Here is a 19,997-nt window from a genome sequence, read left to right on the forward strand (position 1 = left end):
TTAAATACAATTAACAAAAACACGAGTATTAAACGGGTAATATTGATATTTTTTTTTTCCTTTTATTTTTGTAGGAATGGTAAATTGCTGGAAAGGTGATTATGGAAAATATATTGAAAATGCTCGCAATTTAGGGGTTTTGGGTTAGGTTGAACTGCAAAGACAGGGCCTATTGGGCCACATTGGAAGAAGACTTGGATTTGAGCATATATATTGTTCTTATAATTGGGCCTATTTTAACATATTTGATGCAGACTGGTTTGCTATCTTCTGGGCATTGGTCTATACTCGACCAAAAAATATTTAACAATAGTTGAACGTGAATTTATTTTCACTCCTTATCAAATTGTAACCATGAGATTGACTAAGAGTTCGATTGAATGTGTTTTTAAAATAATTGTAAAAATATTTTTGGAAACAATCATTGGTAAAAATACTAATAAATCCTGGAAAACACCTTAAATTGCTTCTTAAAGAAGTACATAACTGGTGCTTCTTGTAGAAAGCACTTAAAGTGTTTTTTGAACCTAAAAATATTTTTTTTAAAAACGTTTTCAATCATTTAAAAAGCACGTCCAAGTAACTTCTAAATCAAATAGAATGACGAACTACAAGTGAACCAGAACTAGTATGGTTTGATACGGTGCGGTTTTGGAGTAAAATGGAAATTTATTTCGGTTTGGTTTTACAATGTGAATTGGAACTGAACCATTTGGTTTTGGTCCGTTTTGGTTTCAAATGGTTTTGTTTTTCGGGTTGGGCCTAAATTGTGGGCCTATTAAAAATTTGATATCAACAAAAGTGTTCAACATTCAAACAAACTCAATAGTCCAAAACTTAGTCACTTGCAAACTAAATGCTTTATAGCATTAATACAAATCAATTATAAAAAAAAAATTCATGATCACCATACTGAGGACGAGGAGCGTTTCGTTTGGAGATTGGTTGGGATTGGTCATGATTTGCAGTGTGACTATATGATAGGGCAGAATGAATGAATGAAAGAGACGAAAAGGACGGGGCAGTAGAGGATGTGAGAGGAGGAGATGTATGTGTGTTGTCAAGACTTGAATTGGTATCAACTCTTCAAATAGTCTAGGCATGTTATGATATGGTTGAGTCCACGCTAAATGTATAGACTAAACCAAATAACCAATTACCCCAATACCTAATTAGGGATTAAATTAAAAAAAAGTTATATTAAACTTCTCAGTTCGTTTTCAATTCGGTTTCAAAAATTAGGAAATGAAATCATTTTTAGTTTGTTGTTCAGTTCCTATTAGGAACTAAAGTTATTTAGTTTGCAATTTGGTTTCAAAACTGTAAAAAATGAACCATTTAGTGCAGTCTAATTTAGTCTATTCCATTTCAATTTTCGATTTCAAAATGTCCACCGGTAACCAAAAGCATTTACCCTTGCCATCGAGATTTAAAATTTTCCCTCCTCCAAAATGTCCTTTGTCTTAAAGAGAGGGTAGTATTTGATTGGTTGTTGCAGAAGTGTGGGTAGGCCCATAGCCAGAGAGCTAGACAACGGCAGGCTAAAGGCCTATTCCGAATGGAGTAGGATTCGCTTCCCTCCTCTTTCCATATCCTTCCTTACCCTCCTCTCATATTCTATATTTTGTCTTTTTCTTTCTATAAAAAATTAATATAAGATGTTAACGTGACTTAACAGCAATTGTTCATATAGAAAAAGAGGGAAGGGAAAGAAAAAAAAGAAGGGAGAGAATCCTACTCCATTCCGAATAATTCTGAACTGGGAATGGAAATGTTGGGCTGCCCTGGGGTGGTCCATGGAGTTATGCACCTCTATATTTGTTTTATTAAATAAATTAAAAATAAATCGGTGTCAGATTTGGCATCCTTTGATAATCGTCCCGTTCAATCGCTACTCAAAGGATTAGGGGTGAGGTGGTGCTTAGCTGCTACAATATACGCCTAATTTAAAGTGATCCACGTTCAACTTATATTTGGTTAGCATGGACTATTGTTACGTGAAATGTATATTCATCTTTATATAGAAGTGGTCCACGTTTAGTTTATAAATGGTTAGCATGGACAGATGTTACGTGAACCAGAACTATTCATATATATCCATCTTCATATGGTCCATATTTTGATTTCACGATCATTCGCGATGTAAAAGGGACATCATGATCTTCACGATCCGTTTATTAGGAGCTGAAGATTTACTCAAACACATTGTTAATATAAAAAACAGGATAATCCATGCAATGTATTAATACAACTTTGGTGGACAAATTTACTAGAACAGGATAATCCATGCAATGTATATTCAAATAATTTTTTTGTCGTTTATCAAAAATATCAAGATAAGTATTTACTGAATAGTGTAACCATAACCATAATAATCAATGAACTGGACTTGGCTGTTGCAAATTCAGCAGCAACTGCTGCTGCTAAATTCTCTAGCAGCGAAGTTAAATCCATAATCAATCCCCCATGCTTCAAAATTGTCCTAAAACCAATTGGTATTATTGTTTTCTTAACTTTGTACACCTAAATGATATATCCGTTGAAATTTCCAAATAATATTATCCCATGTAGCATCATTTTCCTGAAAATCTTCAAAATCTAGCAACAAAACCATATGGTGTTGCCTTTTCCCTCGATGAATGCATGTTACATGCCTTTCATGTCCCCAAAACCCACTTTCAGAAGAGCAGTTGATGTTCTATACTCATGAACTACCTGATATCAGAATAATTGGACCGACTACCAATAATCCCCATGGGAAAATGGATGGATAGATCCGTTGAACATTATTGTTAGCATGCTGTATCAACAGTTGGGACACAGGTCGCCAAAATTAAAATTATGGGATTTTGAAGCTATCTTTTTCAAAATATATGGTCGGTGGGTCGATATGTTGTGGGATTCTTCTGTATTCGACTCGAGAAACCTCTCATACCATATGACAAATTTAAAGGCAAGTTTTGTACGGAGATGACTTGTGATGTTTCTTTACTGATGGAGAAACTTATCTAACTCTTGGATTTCATACATTTGGTGCAACGCAATTGCGTGAATATTCTAGACTAGGGTTTGGCGTCCATGCAAATCATATACCATCATCAGAATTGCTAGGGTTTTAGTCAATGTTCTTACCACTGAAGTTGTAGGTAGGAGAGAGGAAGGCAAAAGTTTAGATTTTATTTTTTGAGAGGAATAATATAGGGTATTTTCTGTACACGACAATGAAGGAGTAAATTACTACTTAGTAATGCAATATAGTGATATTTTAGTTCACTTTATGTAAAAAGTTTTAGGTTCAATTCTTGTGAATGATAAGATCGATACCAATTATTATAGTTGACCCATTGTGTAGCTTAAGTCAATCTCCCACCGCCTTAACATAAATTATATATTTGTATTTAAAAAAAAAAAAAAAAAGGTAACGTATCAAACCAACAACCCTTCGTACTAATAACTAGCAACTTTATGTGGAAAAATATCTGTAAATAAAGATCACACTAGAAGTCTTTTGTACTCCCACAAAGTCTTTCTGGAAATAGAAGTTAATTAGTACCCCATCGCTCATTCAACTGTTCTTAAATAAGAAATTACTTTAATAAAGGTGGGATTTAGAAGTGCTTCCTAACGTTTGGTAAAATGTAGCAAGCTACACAAATCAACCTTAATACATCCTTCCTTTCCCCAAGTAGGAAATTAGCACCACTCTGCCCTTCTTGCAAGTATAACAAGTATAAATTTTTGTATCAAAGTTGGTGCCTTTAACTTTCTTTAGTAAGCAAATAACAAACTACAAAAGCCTTCACCATGGTAGGAAATTAGTGGGCAACTGAAAATTACTAATATAACTCAAGCCTTCACTGAAGAGATTTTGTATGAACTTATAACAAGTTGGACTAGTATTATTCATCATATTGCCAGTTTGTTTTATCATAGAATCTCAAATTATTTCATGGTAACAAAGTATGTAACTTACGTGTTGAGACATATGGTTCATGTGTTCCACATCATCTATATGTGTTGTTTCTGCGTTAATAATGTCACACGTGATGTAATGTGTTGAGAGTGCAAACTTCACATCAGAAATTTCAAAAACCTTACACATGCTTAGAAGTTGAGATACCATTCCATATTGCTAATTAATTTTACATAGACCTTCAACTTCCTTCACCTTCAAGTATACCCCTAACCCTACAAACTCTCGGAGAATGCAATTAGATACATGCCAAATGCGGGACAAAATATGGAGAAGCCCATAAGGGTAGTTTTATAAAGATATCCTACCCTAGCTTATAGATGTGATAGTAACTGTGACTTGGACGTGGATGAGGTCCCATAAAATTGAACAGCAACAAAGCACAAAATTCATGTATCAACCACAAAGACCAAAAAACAAAACCACCACAAACATTTAACCTATTCGCACGCTCTTTCATTGTCTGCTGCTATTTGTCCTCAACATCAACATATTCTACGGATGAATGTCTTTTCCGGAATTCAATACCACCTCATATTATTTTATTTTATTTTTTATGAAGAATACCACCTCATATTATTCAGATAGTTAAAGTTTTCTTTTTAACAGACGGTAAAATAATTATATTAGATTTATTTAATCCATAAGGAGTGGGATTGAAGCTTGAGTGTAAGCGGTGAAGTGTATTATTTATAGTCAACTTAGCTAAATTTGTGTATGAACGAAAAAACAAATTATGACATGCATTAAATAGAACCAAATAATATTGTCATTTCTTCTAAAGTGAAAAAAATCAATCTCATTGACCATTTCTATTGATTTTCAATCTTAGTGACCATTTCTATTGATTATGCAAATCTCAAGGATTATTTTGGCTATTTAGCCTAAATTTTATAAACCAAATGATATGATTGTTAATAATTGAATTATTACTTAAATGTTAGCTAACATGCTTACTTCTTTTTTGTAGCACATCATTTGATTTGCAAATTTGATTTAAAATTTTAATGTACCTCGCATTATCCTCGTCAAAATAATGAAAAGGCTAGCTCTTAGGTAGGAAAACTGAATGAACAAGTAAGCCGCAGTTAGACAAATTATAGACATTTATGTACTGGATGTCTCTGGATATTTTTCATCCTGAATATGATAGATCACGTAAATAATATTATAGGGAATGACAAATGGACAGCAAATAGAACAAGATGAAGAAAATGGAATATAGAAATAGAAAGTGTCCCCCAGAAGAGGAACCTAATGTTGGGAATGAAATGGAGCTCTCCTACACCACATTTAGCACCGCTTAATATCGTTTCAAACTCGTACCAAACTTCACCCCTTTTATTTAATTAATTAATTAAAAGACTTGAGAGACCACACATACACACTCTCATTACCATATGTATTTGGAGTGTTGGGTTTGTGTAATTTGTAGGATAAGCTTCTCAATTCTCCCAACCAGTATTCTAGTTATTGTTATCAGGCTGTGCTAATCACGTTTTTTGCTTAATCTAATTATTGACGTCGCAAAACGAAGGGTGCAAAGCACGTCGTGAATGAATATTGCTAGTGTACGTGAGTGTGAGTGTGAGTCTGACCTTATTATTATGTCACTTTGAGATGTACACGCATGTCTCTTTTTTAGTACTCTTAATCTCATTAAGCCATGCATGCATCCATAATGCTTGTGTGAAAAGGCTCCCCCTCCTCTTCACATACAATTCTGACTCCACTACTGTTAATAGTAACCCTTTTTTACTCACTCCTTTACGAAAAAAACCATAATTGTAAAACTACTTCTAGACAATTATTTTGCTATATATGCATCCAAATCTAAATAATGTCGCCAAACTATAGCGAGTAGGAAGTAGGAAGAGATTGAATAACTGCGTCCAACCAAAGCCACCCTACATGGATTATAAAAAGCCTGGAAAACCAAACCCTAGCTAATTAGACAGCATAATGAAAGGGTCAACTTGCTTTTCGATCTCTTTGTATAATGATGCCATAAATCTTCGTTGGGTGGATGAAACAATAATTACAGCACGAAAAGTATTTAATTATGGAGATCGAGTGGGAGGGAGGGAGATCGAGTTTGTCTCCCCTCATCCTCATGTTTGGGTAATGGCTGTTGCCTTTCTCCGACATATGGCCGCACACATCCACCATTTTCCAAATTAAGAATTAGAGGACATAAAGGCTGCTTTGATATTGCTGTACTTTGAAAAAAAAATTGTTTTTGCTGTGCTGTGAAAATAAGCAGCTGTGAAATAAAGCAGCAGAGTGTTTGGTAAACTTTTATGTAAAACAGATGTGAAAAAAACCAGTTTTTCAAAGCTGGTTTTTGCAGCTTCTTGTTTTTGGCTTTTTTTCATCCAAAACTGTGAAAAAAAGCTGAAGTTGAATGTTTACCAAACACAAAAACAGCTTTCAGCTTTTTTTGATACCAGCTTTTTTCAGAATCACCTCAATGCCAAACCAGGCTTAAGTGTTAGGGGCTCACTGTTATTATATATCTTTATGTTTTAAATTTAATTTGCTTATTATTTATTATTATGGTAGTCGAGAGGCACAGCTAGGTGTCTAAACAAAAAAACACGTCGTGAAATTATGTAAAGGATACGTTCGGAGTTCAATGTTCAAACTGAAACTAATTTCACTGTTATTATAATAACTCTCGGCTCCCAGTTGCTCGGAGGTAAATTGAAACTGGGTTAACCAGCTGTTTAAACAGATAATATAGTTTGTTTTTGCTTAGTGAATGGTAGAATAGGCTGAATAGGAATAGCAGAGAAAGGAAATTATTAGGGTAAATGAACGAATGTAATGCCGACTCTTCTACTTACTGTTGCTCACATGCAAGAAGACTCCCTAAACATTACCCCCCCCCCCCCCCCGCGCCCCAAAAAAACAAATTTAACTACGAAAACTTGTACTAGCATTTCTGGTGCGGCGTTCATGACTTATCAACCATATCATCTAGTACGTTGCAAGTTAAGAATTCTTCTCATGTCTTGCCTTGGTATCGTTTTGTTTTATATTTAGACTTGGAGACCTTTCAAAATCATGATTGTATCTCTCAACTAAGGTTCATATACTATTTCTCAGTCGAGCTGTCTTGTAACGATCTCTAGAGTCTTCAGTTGAATTTGTCTTCTTTCCCGTAAAAGTTCATTTGATGCGGCACAATTTAAAAATATCAAGCTTCTGAAAGCTATCTTTTTTAGGGATCTTTGTTCGCCTTGTATAATTATCTAGAAGTGGTTTTCACTCGGGAGATCACCAACATGCATGAAGGATACTATATATATGACAAACGTGTAACCTTGTGAAGTTGATATATGTACAGTAATTTTTATGTGTTGTGTTTAATTTATAATGCCGTAATTTATCATACTTCACTTGTCTCATCTTAAAAAAGGTTTAATGTATCTTTACATTACTTGGACGAATGAGTCTTTGTATATATGGGAACATAGAATATCCCGATTAATGAGACCACGCCACGTGTATAATTTATCAAATATAACTACTATTCTTTTTAAGGAATATGCTGACCGCTAACCAAACTTGACTATGAAGCCACATTCTCTACGAAGGCTATAGCCCACAATCAACATTCCCTCTGGCCATTCTTTGCAAATGGTGCAAGTTGATCTCCACGCATCCTATGCAGATTACCTTGGTATGTAATAAACATGCCTACAGGCTCTTAGCATGGCAAGACTCGCCAAAATATATTTCAAAAAGCTCAGAGGAATATTTCGTCATTGGGCTGCAGACTATGTAATACTCTATTAACAAGTTCAATGAACTTGGACCCAGACGTTAAGGTTAACTCCTCAGTTCTCTATAAATGGTCAAGACCATCCACTTTATTCCGGTAATCAAGAACTCTCACCACACCCTTATTACTTTCTACATTCGTCCCGACTTAGACATCGAAGGCCATTTGGTTAACACCACATTGGTGTTAGTCTAACTTAGTTTGTCTATTTTCTTTGTGTGAGTAGGTTTTCGTCAAATCAATCGCAGCAGGAATTTGCTCTGACAGTATATATCAAAACAAATATAAAGGAAACTAAATGATAATCATCTATTTCAATGAATTGAACATGTAAATACCAAAAATATAAAAAACAACATTTTAGGAATTTCTTGCATATTCATTAATCTTCAAAGTGAAGTATAGATAATGTGGATGCAAATTTCTTCCTCCTTATTCTTGGACAAAATTAGACCTACAAAACAAATAATACCTTAGGTCAAGGCCAAAAGCCTCACACGCCCACGATGAATTGGGGGGGGGGTACTTTGGCCGAAGAACCTCCAATGCTAAAGTCAGAATTTAGAGAGAAAAGTGTTTGGAGAGTTTTTGGGAGTTTTGCAAGAGTGTGTGTGACATCCCACATCGTCCAAGGGAGCGATCCTTATATGTATATTCTCATCCCTACCTAGCACGAGGCCTTTTGGGAGGTCAATGGCTTTGGGTTCTATCGGAACTCTGAAGTTAAGCGAGTAGAGCGCGAGAGCACTCCCATGATGGGTGACCCACTGGGAAGTTCTCGTGTGTGTTCCCAAAAACAAAACTGTGAAGGCGTGGTCGGGGCCCAAAGCGGACAATATCATGCTACGGTGCCCCTAAAGCATAATTTGAAGCATTACACATAAGCTCAAACGGAAGGCTCCAATCTGGTGGAACAATGATAGGTGCCAAAGTTAACAATTCTTTGAGGTGATTGAACACCTTCTCACATTCGTTATCAAACACAAATGGCACATCCTTTCGTAGAAGTCAGCACAAGGGTATTAAAATCTTCGAGAAATCTTTGATAAAACATCTATAGAATCCCGCATGTCCAAGGAAAGAACGAACCTCTCTCATCGAAATGGGAGAGGGTAAGTGGCATACAAGATCTATTTTTGATTTATCATCTTCAATTCCCTTTTCTAAAACTATATGTCCTAAAACTATGCCTTGTTTTACCATGAAGTGACATTTTTCCCAATTTAAAACAAGGTTAGTTTCAATGCATCGTTTCAATATCAACGTGAGATTATTTAAACAACCATCAAAAGAGTCACCAAAGAGACTAAAATCATCCATGAAAACTTCAATAATCTTCTCAACAAAATCTAAAAAGATACTTACCATGCATCGTTGAAAAGTGGCTGGTGCATTACATAAACTAAATGGCATTCGACGATAAAGAAAAGTACCAAACAGACAAGTAAAAGTAGTCTTTTCTTGATCATCTGGAGCTATAACAATTTGATTATATCCCAAATAAGTATCAAGAAAGCAATAAAAAGAATGATCGGCTAACCTTTCAAACATTTGATCAGTGAACGGCAAAGGGAAGTGATTTTTCCTTGTGGGGGCATTGACTTTCCTATAGTCAATACAAACTCTCCAACCTATTTGGATATGAGTAGCACAAGTTCATTCTCTGCATTTTTTACCATAGTGTCTCCAGATTTCTTTGGTACTACTTGAACCGGTGAAACCCAACGAATATCCGAAATTGGGTAAATGACCCCACAATCAAGAAGCTTAATGATCTCCTTTTTTCACAACTTCCATAATTTGAGGGTTGAGTTATCGTTGAGCCTCTCGAATTGGTTTAGCCCCCTCCTCTAGAAGTATGCGATGCATGCATGTTGTAGGACTAATTCCCTTGATGTCAACTAAAGTCTATCCAATGGCTTTAAATGATTTGGTAACGGTTTAAGCTCAAGAGTGGATGCTTGAATCATCGAAGGTAATAACTTGTTAGCAGAAACTGGAATTGGAATTGGGATCGGAGGCTTACCAACATATTATGGCAATGACTCAAATGCAGCCACCGTCTCGCCACTTTCTTCATGATTAGGTTCGGCCCCATTAGTGATGAGTTTAATTCCTCGAGCAATGGTTGTTTCAAGGGCATCCCTATCTAGGGATTCAAGATAATCCTGCGCCAAAGAATCAAATACATCAATATAGAAACACGAATGATCATCAATACGGTACCTTATAGATTCAGAAATATTGAAATCAATGATATCGCCATCAAATTCCAATGTCAACGTCCCCTTAAACACATCGATCTTGGTTCGGGCTGTTTTCATGAAAGAACGTCCAAGTAAGATTGGCAATGATGTAGAATGGGCTAAATCCTCCATCTCAAGCACATAAAAATCTACTGGAAATATCAAGTGGTTAACCTGCACCAAAACATCTTCAAAAACTCCTTTCGGATATGCATTAGAACAATCGGCTAATTGAATTATAACACCATCATTTTTAAGCTCTCCTAGGTTCATAGATGCATAAATAAAGTATGGCATGACATTAATGGAAGCACTTAAATCTAACATGGCATGTTCAAACTTGGTATTACCAATAACACAAGGGATTGTGAAACTACCTGGATCTTTGCATTTAGGTGGCAGTTTTCGTTGCAAAACTGTCGAAACATTCTCACTTACCCTTACCACTTCTTTGTTCGAAATCCTCCTCCTTGTTGTACAAAGCTCTTTCAAGAATTTAGCATACCTTGGAACTTGCTTTATTGCATCAAGAAGTTGGATATTGACTTGGACCTTCCTAAAAGTCTCGAAGATGTCTTTTTCATTCTCTTCTTTCTTAGATTGCATAAAACTGTGATGGAAAGGCACATGTGGTGGAATAGGATTAGAATGAGTTGAATTTGGAACAACCTTACCTAAGTTGGGTGGTGTGGAAGGTTTAGAGGGTTGCGGCAAAGGTTGTTCTTCCCTTACCGTGGCTTTGTCCTTCTCTTCTTCTTCAAGCAACAGTTGTTCATCCTCTTTTCAGCTTTGTTTGGACGTTTTTGGATTGGTTCCAACCTCTTTGCCATTTCTCAAGATAATAGCCTTAGCCGTTTTAAAACCTGCCTCTGGATTGACGATGGTTGAACTAGGTAGTTTGCCTTCTTCTCTAAATTGTCCCATGAATTCTGCCATCTACCCTATTTGATTTTTCAATTCGCCCACCTCCTTGGCTTGATTTTGTAAACCCTGAGTTAAAGAAGTTAGTACTTGAATAAGTTTATCATTATCCAATGACGAATCTAAATTTGGTTAGGCATATTGTGGTGGAAGTTGTGATGGTGCGAATGGCCTTTAATAGAGTCCTAGAGGTAGTCTATATCCACCTTGTTGATGAGTTTGTTGAGGTTCCCTCCAATTCATATTTGGATGCTCTTTCCAGCCCGAGTTGTAGGTGTTGGGAAACGGGTCATACCTTGGTTGATTTTGGCCTTGATAGCCCACGACATTGACACTTTCCCATCCTCCATTCTCTATTAATTGAGGACATTGATCAGTGGGGTATCCTTACATAGAGCACACGCTACAAGTGATTGCACTTTGCACTTTGCACTTTAGATCCTTCCTCAACCTGTGAAATAAGAGTAGAGAGATTAACCATTTGATATTGAAGTTCTGAAATAGCACTTACCTCATTAACTTAGCTTGGCCTTGTATAATCCCTTCCTCCAACTCCTTCGCATTGTTGTGCATTCAAGGCTCAGTTTGCTATTAAGATCTTTGCTGCAACTGGTGTTTTGTCAACCAAGGTACCTCCCGCTGAAGCATCAAGCATTTGTCTCTCAAGTGGAAGTAGTCCTTCATAGAAATATTGATTTAAAAGTTCTTCATTCATTTGATGTTGTGGGCAGAATGCAAACGTCTTAAAAACGCTCATAGTACGCTGAAAATGATTCTCCCAGGCCTTGTTGAATTCCACTAATTTTCTTCCTCAAAAGAATGACTCTTTAAGTTGGAAAGAATTTCTCTAAGAATGCTTTCTTCATGCTTTCCAAGAAGTAACGGTTCCAGGTGCTAGTTCACAGAGCCAATCTTTAGCCTTCTCCATAAGAGAGAATGGAAAGGTTTTCATCTTCAAAATATTCCTATCCACATTGATTAGTGTCATACTCAAGCATACTACTTCAAATTCCTTAAGATGTTTCTTCGGATCCTCCATGGACAGCCCATGGTATTTGGGAATGTGATGTAGCAAGCTAGACTTCAATTCGAACTCATCGGTTTTGCCTTGAATTGCCCTAGGGTATTGGATGCAAAGAGGAACGGCATTGTCCAAACCCGAGGCTGAAAGTTCCTTAATGATTCGATTGTCCACAGCCATGTCTTGTTCTCCTTCCAAATCTGTCTTAATTTCAGCTTCAATTTCAGATTCGGAACTAGAACTAGGTGGATTGAATTATAGCTGCTTCCTCTTCCTTCTCAAAGTTTGTTCAAAATCGTCGTCAAACTCCAATATATGATCACGAACAGGTTGAGAACTTTAAGTCATAAACTAGTACCTAAAATAAAGAAAACAAAACAAAACAAAATCAGAAACACAAAAGAAACATGAACATAAACTAAGGGGAAGATTAGCAATTTTGCTAATCCCCGGCAACAGTGCGAAAATTTGATGTGGTAAAAACTAATACACAAATTAAACCCTATAAATTATGCAATCGTAGTATGAGCAAGTAAGGATTGTTCTATTCTAAGGATTAGAAGGGATGCTAATCAACACAAACTAAACTTATAAAACTGAAAACTAAGTTAAACTAACAACAAAACAATGAGGGGGGAGGTATTTGGACGAATTCTAACTTAAAACAAGTAAATTGAACAAACAAATTAAGTTTGGTACGAAAATTGGATGAAAAGCTAGCTAGAGGATTCTTCTCCACACATGAAACATATGCATACAAATCGATTTCCAGTTATTATTCCTATAAACCATGAATGACAATGCCTCAAATTAACCGTGAACTGCACAAATTAACTCTCAGATTTTCCTAAGTTCATTGAATTGGACTCAACGACGCAATCAAATTATTCTTATCAAGTTCCCTATATGAACAGCATGATAGAGATACATATCAAAGATCATTAAGTTCTATGAAAATCATAAGCATTGACAAGGCATTCATAACTATGAAAAGCATGATACTCCTACCAGGAATTTACTTAATGCAATCATGACTAGTGACTTTTACTACTTGTAAATATAAGTTCTTAACAATTAGGTGAAATTCCCTTATATCCTAGCATCAAATCCCTACATGCATACTAAGTAAGCCTCCTTAATAAACATACAAGAATAAGTTCTCTATAAAACAGATAAGTAAATCACATTCATGCTTTATGAAACAATAACTGGAGGAAATCAATTCATATAAAACATATGTCCATGGCTTCGAATTCACCTCTAGCTAAAAAGAAATTTAGTTACACATGTTTGTCATAGTTGAAAAACAATCTAAAATAAACATCAAAACTAAAACTAAGGACAGAAAGAACCCAAGACACTTCAGCAATCCAATGGCAGATTGCACAATCCTTGGATGCAGCACGACTCAAAACTCCTTCTCTCCTTCCTTCCTTGCAAGCACGGCACAAGTCTCTAAAATTCTCATAAATCTGTGCACACTGATGTATTTTCTCTCTAAAACTCTCTCTGAAAAATCCCCCCCCCAAGCTGCAGCACAATGTAATTTATATATATGCAGACTCACGGCACCAATCCTTGGAGGACAAGGATAGGGCATGGCACAATTCTAGGACAAAAGGAATTAAATTGTTTGCATGATTTCAGGACTTCTAGAATCAGATCTACATAGTTAAAACATGATAAGGACTCCTAAAGTCAGATGGGAAAGATTTAGAATAGGATAAGGACTCCTTTTGCAGCTGGAGATGAGTTTAGATAATGTTGGATTAAATAGGATAATGTTTGGATAATATGGGATAAGACAAGATAAAACTGGATAAGATAGGATAAGGTTGGATAAGATCTCCTTGTTTTCAGCTAATTCCTTGTCTTCCAAGCCTTAATTTAATTCTTCCAGATTTGTAGCACATTTTTAGCATCATTTGTCACCAAAAACGTCCATCCATTATGCTCCATACACATGATATCCAATCCAAGTCCAAAACTGCTCCAAATTGCTCTATTTTGCCCTTTTTTCTCACCTTTGCCAATTAGACCTACAAACACAAGAAAATAGCTTAAATCACTATAATAAATAGAAACTAACTAAGTAAATACAAAGAAATAAGCTAACAAAGTCACATAAATATGCTCCTATCATTACCGATCAATAGAACCATATATTTTGTGTTTGATATTGAACATTCATCTACATCCAACATATTTGTTCCTTTTGGGCGAAGGTTCCAAATCACAAGTGGAATTGTTTTATAGAGCTTCCATCTCAATATTCATGGCATTAACTAGACCTAGCAATTGTATCATGTTAGCCATATTCATATCATTTTTGTGGCATACATGATATATTAATGGATATTTTCGTGTCAAACCCGTTAAAATAAATGTATAATATGACTCAACCCGATAAAATAAACGGATAATATGACTCAACACTTACCCGTTAAACAAAATATATTTAGTTCAATAAATAATCAAAGAAAAACGTCATATTAAATTAGTATCTACATACCACATTGTCACTAAATTAGTATCAACATACCCTAATCACTAAATCCTAAAAATCCGAACGACAATGTAACCATCGACAAAGTGTAGATGATGCGATCACGAGCATTTGACAAATTTTTTTTTTCACATTTTTCGCTTTTTAAAATGAATTATTACACATTTTTCAACTCCATCTAAAAAACTGTTCATGATGATTAAGAGGGTTTTAGAAATCCAAATGAGGATGTACCCATCGTCAAAGCATAAAGATGCAATCACGTGCTTTTAAATAGTTTTTCACATTTGTAAATTAATTATTATTATTATTATTTTAATGTGCTTTGGTATTTTGCAGGAAAAAACAAATTACATTAATGAGCGGTCAAAGTTGACCATCAATGTCAATTGATCATTGTTGACCGCAGTTAACCAACGTTAAGGACTTAATCGCACTTATGTGAGATTAAATCGTATGACTGTTGCAGCAAGGCTTTTTTAGTAGTTTAAAATTACCAAACTAACCTTTTATTAGTGGGTTGAAACAGGTTACCCGCAAGTAGACTTGTTAAAAACCCGTCATCAACAAATGACCTGACAACGAATCAATTAGTTAACGTGTTGATCCAGAATCTATTATTTTCATGTCATTATGTGTTGGGTTAATGAGTCGTGCAAAAAATTGCCAAGTCTAGCATTAACCCATCTAGGGTCAGGCGAAGTATCTTCCAATTTTTTTGGAACAAATATACTAGATAGCTGACATATATATTGTGAGATCCTGTATTTTTTAGAGTTTATGTTAGGTATTATTACTACCGTGATTTTATCCTTATCCAACTCTTAGCTGAGGTATGTCTACGTGGCTAGCTATCATTTTTACCAATCTAAATTACTATAGGAAAGAAGGATTATGTGCTTAGAAGGCACGTATATATGTTGACTATGTGAAGCTACCTTGTGGATGTATACTCTATATTGCCATGCAATTGACACCTCTCAATAGGATAGTTATCAAGTCCTTATACTTTATCTGTGTATATTAAATTAATAATAAAGTTTTTATCACAAATAGTCCCCGAAATTGACATTCACCATCAAGATGGTCCCTGAAATTGAAAATTAGTCAATGTAGTCCCTGAAAATAGGTGTCACAAACAAATGTGGTCATTCCATCACAATTTTGTCAAAATTTTGTTAAGTGCTGATGTGACAATAAATGGGTCCTATAAGACATTTTTCTCACAAATGATCCTTGAAATTGACCCGCGACATCAAAATGGTCCCTAAAATTGACTCGCGATATCGAAATGGTCCCTGAAATTGAAAATCAATCAACGTAGTCCTGCAAGTAAATGTCCCAAATTAATGTAGTCATTTTGTGACAATTCTGTCCCAAATTTTGTTATGTGCTGACACACAAATGGATCACACAAGTTTAATTAAATTAAACAATTACAAATAGGTTTAATAATTTAATAGTTAATAAAAAAATGTGAACCCAAAAATCCAATCATGCAATCACCACCAATTCCAGTCTACATTCCTCTACTCCTTCAATGAATATCTCAATACACCCATCTTTACACACTTCGACACCCTTCACCGAATTGAACTTGGATAGAGATCACCTTTGGTGATGGCTTGGTTGATTGGCAACGATTTCTAGGACATCGCTATTAACATTTAGGTGATCAACATCCTCACAACCTTAATCTTGGAGAGTTTGTTCAACACTTCCCTAGTGGTCTGGAGACTCAAAGAACGGCAAGGTCTGCCTTGAGATAATGAGGTTATAACCGATGTGCGTTTATTGTTGGTTGAAAACTATTTCCAAACCCTTTTAGGCCTTGGTTAAGCCTTGTGCCTTTGAGAATTTATGGAAGGGATCTCTATTTGAAGTAGGTCTTACTATAAGAAAAAAAATTCTATTGTACAAAAAGGTATTTGGACAACTTTTTAAATTAATTATTAAACCCACATCAACACATAACAATTTATTTTTTACAAAATTGTGATGGAAGAATCATATTGATTTGCGAAGTTTGCAACCGGCATATCCTAGTAGAATAGGACTTTCCTATCTTTAGTTTCAAACATGAATTGTTTGATAAATGAATGATATGCATGTAAGTGTTATTATGTCTGTGGTGTGCATATGTAATATATGTATGTACGTGTGTGTGTGTGTGTGTGTGTGTGTGTATTAGAACAATACTTGACTACTCAAAGATGAGTAGGAACTCCTACTCAAAATTTCTCACAATTGTTCGTTGTCAATCTATAGAACTTCGTATTTATAATCAGAATCGTTCATATTATAAATCACCTTATAAAGATTGCCTATGCAAAAAATCAATTAAAATTAAGATCTTTTAGTCATCAAACTGCCGTCTATGTATTTGCTATAATAAATTAACTAAACGACCTTAGTTTTAATTTATTTTTTACAGATTTGATCTTTATAGTGTGACGGTTTTGATCATAGGCCAAAAGCTCTGTGATTATAACAGTAAATGTTTTGAGTAGGAGTTCTTACTCATATTTTAGTAGCCAAGTATTGTTCTATATATTATATATGTTTAGAGAGAGAGAGAGAGAGAGATTGGAAAAGAAAATAGAGTGGAAAAAATACATGGCATTAGAAGTGATCAAGGAGCTTACTCAAGTATGTGGAGCTTAGCTATTATAGTAGTGATGTGGATCTTTGTTTTAGCTTTGGAATTGAGGTAGGGGTTTTTTGGTAACTTATCACCATTGGGGTATTTGTCTTATTTAAGCTTTGTGAAATGTGTTATACTTGATCTATCTCTATAATTGATATAATTGTGTATTTTGGAATATGATATTCATGTTACTAATCATGATAATGTTGAATATATGAATATGTCATTATTCGAGTGGAAAGATTTTATTGGTTATTCGAGATTGGGATATGGAAATGGAACTATCTTTTGTGTGGTTGAATTTGACTCTTGTATGGACCAACAAGGGTGGCAAAAGTAAAATTATAGGAATGGTACAAAGTAGTGGAGACTCTGGAGAGAGAGAGAGAGAGAGAGAGAGAGAGAGAGAGAGAGAGAGAGAGAGAGAGAGAGAGAGAGAGAGAGAGAGAAGGACAAGACGACCAACAAAAAGGGGTATTTGGGATGATTGAGTTACAGGGGTTAGTTTGTATTATACAGCATTCGGACCACTACTACAATGGTAAAATGTATAGTATGGGACATGCAGGTCTACTTGTTTTATTATATAAATTAATGGGGTGGTAATTGAAGTTTAGTTGCATTTCATGGTTCATCATTTAATTAAATTGTGATTAATGATATCATGTTATAATTGATTACGTGTTGTATGACACTTTGTTTAGTCATGACAATTATTCTTGATAAGACTTATGTCCTTACTGAGCTGTAGTTTTGCTTACCCTATACATTTTAGACCTTGTAGGTTTGGTACAAGATTAACAAAGGGTAGAAAAGTTGAGGCTGTGGTAGAGATGAGAGATTTAAGTTTAAGTTTTTAATTTATTGTGTACACCTGTAAGGATTTTGGAGCTACTTGTATATGAGAAAATAATATTTAATAAATAACTGATTGAATCACATTATTGCTAGCCCATTGTGAGGCTAAGCCCACCCTCTCCCCCTTAGTACAGATAATATCGTTTGTTAAAAATAAAATAAAAAACAATCAATTGACAACTAATTTAATCACATTATTAATTGCTTGCGAAAGACCTTTTTTATAACTGGCATTACACACCTCTTAAGATGTTTTGAACATGTTTAAAAATAGAGAAAATAATATTTAGTGAACAACTGATTGAATCATATTATTACTAGCCTATTATGGGTTACTAATTACTAAAACAAAATTGTACAAAAAAAAAATTAATTATTAAAAAAACACTATTAAAATGATGAAAATAGCCTTGCCACATTTGATGTATTATTTTGGGTTGCTTTTGAAGTTTTTTATTTGAAGAGCATTTTTGTCCAATTTTTTTTTGGTGACACTTATGACACCAAAAAATACTATTCATTAGGCCATTGGCCTTATATATAAAGATAATGTTTAGAGAGAGAAATTAGAAAAGAAAATAGAGCGGAAGAAATACATGACGTTATGAGTGATCAAGGAGCTTGCTCAGCTATGTGGAGCTTAGCTATTACAGTAGTGATGTGGATCTTCGTTTTGGTTTTGGAATCGAGGTAGGGGTTTTTTGCGAACTTATCACCATTGGGGTATTTGTCTTGTTTAAGCTTTGTGAAATGTGTTATACTTGATCTGTCTCTATAATTTATATAATTGTGTATTTTGGAATATGAAATTCATGTTACTAATCGTGATAATGTTGAATATATGCATATGTCATTGCATATTGAAGTGGAAGGATTTTATTGGTTATTCAAGATTGGGATATGGAAATGGAACTATCTTTTGTGTGGTTGAGTTCGACTCTCATAGGGACTAGAAAGAGTGGCAAAAGTGAAATTATAGGAATGGTACAAAGTATTGGGGACTCTAGTGACTGAGAGAATGACAAGACGACCAACAAAAATGAGTATTTAGGATGATTGAGTTACAAAGGTTAGTTTGTATTATACAGCAATCGGACCACCACTCTATAGTGGTAAAATGCATAGTAGGGGACATGCAAGTCTGAATGTTTTATTATATAAATTAACGGGTTGGGGTAATTGAAGTTAAGTTGCATTTCATGGTTCATCATTTAATTAAATTTTGATTAATGTTAACATGTTATAATTGATTACATGTTGTATGACACCTGATTAATGTGTATCAACCGTTGAAGATGACTACTCGAGAGCAACGCTAGGTAAGCAACCAGGAATAGATTCCAGGCAGTCGACTCCAGATCGAAAGACTGACTCCAAGTGCCGGCTGATTGCTTCTTTCACTTTGTCATGCGAGTAAGAACAAGGACAAAGAAAAAGACAGGGAAAGAGCATGATATGAGATACTTTTGCTTTTGACCTTGATGATATGAGATACCTTTGCTTTTGAAGAAGCGGCGAATGAATCAGCACATGTATTTGTGCTTGTCTCCACAAGCTTTGATCTACCGTTTCCTCCTGGGTCATCTGTACTCCAGGCATCTGGTATTATCTTTGGGGAAGAAGAAAAAATTGAGTATTTCGAAAGGTTTTGCTGGGAGTGCGCCCTCATAGGTGAGGAAGAGTTGGGCATTTTCTTCAGGTCTGCCTTGCCATAAGGGATGAAGGTCGACATATATAGGGATTTCTCAATAGCAAGTGGTGGTACTGTTCTTTTACCCTTGTCGACAAACGTCTCTTCGATTTCTGAACGACGCCTCTTCGATTTCTGAGCAGGCGCCCCTTCGCTTTCTGAACGACACGTAGTAGTGCGGATGCGGCTCCTTTTGACAAAGCTGCATGCGTTTTCTGAAAAGCAGAAAAAGCATCGCCCAACTTTGCGCTTGTCGGCAAAAGTGTGTAGTTGCGATGATGGCCTCCACGTGTTTTTCAACTTTGTCAGAGATCTTTTGACAAAGTTGAACGCGTTTTCTGAAAAGCC

The 19,997-nt window shown here is 35.3% G+C and overlaps 1 pseudogene; it reads left to right on the top strand.

Moving 5' to 3' along the window:
* Positions 1–16,198: 16,198 nt before the first annotated feature.
* Positions 16,199–16,333, top strand: LOC137720507 (U4 spliceosomal RNA; annotated as a pseudogene).
* The last annotated feature ends 3,664 nt before the right edge of the window (positions 16,334–19,997 follow it).

The sequence above is a fragment of the Pyrus communis genome, chromosome 15 (assembly GCF_041283825.1).
Source record: "Pyrus communis isolate YQ-2024b chromosome 15, ASM4128382v1, whole genome shotgun sequence".
Lineage (NCBI taxonomy): Eukaryota > Viridiplantae > Streptophyta > Magnoliopsida > Rosales > Rosaceae > Pyrus > Pyrus communis.